The sequence below is a fragment of the Echinops telfairi genome, unplaced genomic scaffold, assembly GCF_000313985.2.
Source record: "Echinops telfairi isolate 266 unplaced genomic scaffold, ASM31398v2 ScPeMD7_7463;HRSCAF=8501, whole genome shotgun sequence".
Taxonomy (NCBI): Eukaryota; Metazoa; Chordata; class Mammalia; order Afrosoricida; family Tenrecidae; genus Echinops; species Echinops telfairi.
In genome coordinates, this window is record NW_022111363.1 from 4,144,198 (window position 1) to 4,146,747 (window position 2,550).

The window sequence follows — 2,550 nt, forward strand, 5'->3', positions numbered from 1 at the left end:
GCATCCTGGTCACCTCAAACTGGAGTTGGGGGGCTGTGCTGCTTCAGACTTCACCCCTGCACCTTGGCCCACCACCCCTTTAGGATCCCCAACCCAAAGCATCCTTCCCTCTTGGTTCCAGGTACTGATTGGCGTCACAGCCAGGTGACCCCAGCATGTGTCGCTGGGGCACCCTGGCAGAGAAAGGGCCTTTCTTGTGTCCCTGCTGACCCAATTCAGTAGAGAGGACGCGGGGTCTGCTGTTTTCTTTGGAGTCAAACAGGCCTGACGTTGGTGCAGATTGCCTCTTGAATTAAAGAGAAAGTCATCTGACCGACCACGTGTGGGCGCTGGAGCGGTCAGGACAAAGAGAAGGCCAGGGCTGCCGAGGCAGGAGGGGAGGACAAGGCTGGGAAAGGCCCACTGGCCAGTTCCGTTGCAGACCTCATCTCCTGGGGAAAGCGCATCTCCCTCCGAGAGAGAGGGGTGTCTCTCTCCGCCAGTGTCCTCTCCTCTGTGGTTGCAGTCTGACCACAGCGCAATGAGAGGGGAAGAGGGTGATTAGCCAAAGAGCACTTCTCAAGCTCTTAGACAAAAAGTGCCCACTGAGAAGTTCCATCAACAATTTCTGCCCTATTCATCCCACTGTCTTCACCTAAACCTTTGACTGCATACAATAGTTAGCAATGTCCCAACCTCCTAAGCCCCAGGTGACTTAGGGGAGACCATTGAAATCGAATAGTCCAGCTAACTAACCCCCATCCCCATCCCTTTTCCTCCGGAGCTTTGGAGCCTGGGTGCTATGAGGAATAGAGCGGAGTCCTACCTATTCCTTGAAGACAGAATCCTCGAGTCATTCAACAGGTGTGGGACTGCCACCCTACACCTCTGCCTGGGTTTCTTCCTACTCAGCGAAGTGCTGAGATCTTTACACAGCACAGGGGTCTCACTGCGTTCTCGCGGCATCTCCGGTCCTCTGTGTATCTGGTTCAGGCATCCCGCAGTGGCGCTAGTATTATACCAGGAGCGCAAGAAACACAGGGCTGCGCCGCCATCAGCATCATAGCTGCCTGCAGGATGGCTTCCGCACTCCCTCCTCCCCAAAAGCCCGTCCTGCTCCCCACTCCCCATTCCGAGTAGTTCTTGGGTACCAAGGCTATTCTTGGGCTAGATGGTGGGGGCCAAGTTCACGTCCTCCTGTTAGTTCTAACAGTGTTTGCGGGAAGAACTGAGTTTTTCTGATGCAGCTACTGCTTCCTATCCGGTCAACACACTGCTTCCAAGTCTGAACCCTGCCTCTGCCGGTGACCTGATGAGGGCGAGGGCAGTACAAGGAGGGTCTCCTAAGAGCTCCCGGCCTCAGCCAGCTGCCCACAAGCCATAAACCAATACAGCAAGACGCCAGAGCTGGGCTCTCTTCCTTCCCTCCACACTCGGTGCTGCACGGGCTGTCGGGGAGCCGCCCATCACCAGGAAGGCGAGACTGTCCGCTTCCAGCTTGGACCTGACTGTAAATACACTTAGAATTGCTGCCGTGAAATGGAAATGCCACATCCTGCTTTATAACCCTGACGTGTGTTGGGGAAAACCGGCTTTCCCCAACTCTTTCCAAGACATAAAGCCCAACCCCTTCATCAGCAAATCCCACACCCTATTAGTTCTTTCTAAGAGGAAATGGCTTCTACTTATTGTTTCTTTTTAGTGACTTCCTTTCTCCCCCAATTATGAATTCTAGGTGTAAAAAACTTTTGACAATGGCTTCTTGCTTATAAAAATATGTATTATATCTATATATTTTAATGCTACTTCTGAGAAATGACTGTCCCATTCCCCTCACCTCACTGGGGCCTTTCCCATGGTCCTGCACGGTTCTTTGTTGTTTTGCGTTTCTGACCATTGCAGGCCAGTGGGGAGAGGCCAGGGGACTCAACCGAAGGGCTGCTGTCTGATTCTTCCTCAGGAGCACCAGTGCGGCCCCAGCTCCCAGGCACAAATCTCCGAACACTTGTCCTCCAGCGAGGGTTGGCTCTCCAGGGATTTTCACACAGAAGCAGTTCAGGACCACTAATGCACCCCCCATTCCGATGGCAAGAATCTGAACAGTCTTTACAGCCACTTTCTCAATGTTCAGGGACAGTGAGAACATTACAGGCGCCTAAAAGCTGCTGCACAGTTGAGGGGACAGAGGATATCAGAGGACAAGATTAAAACACAAAACCTGCCCCAATGGACGACAAAGGAACTGGTCTTCCATTTTGCTGCTTGTCCCGTTCACAACAAAGGCTACCCAACTGTGAGCGTTCCTGTCATCCACCAGGGAAAGGGGGGAGAGCGCGCCCAGCCCTCCATCTGACTTGCACGGATCCCTGGGCAGGCAAGGGCTGGGGAAGCAGGCCGCTCGCCAAAGAGCCAGGAGGGGGACTGGGTCGGACCTGAAGGAAAAGTCTTTGCCAGCCTGATCCGCACTGCTAGTGCGGAAAGCATGGCCAGGTCTCAGCAAGGGGACTCAGCTGGGGTCATGTCACGATGTCCCTTCCCTGGGACTGTCGCATCTTGAAAATCAACTTTAGT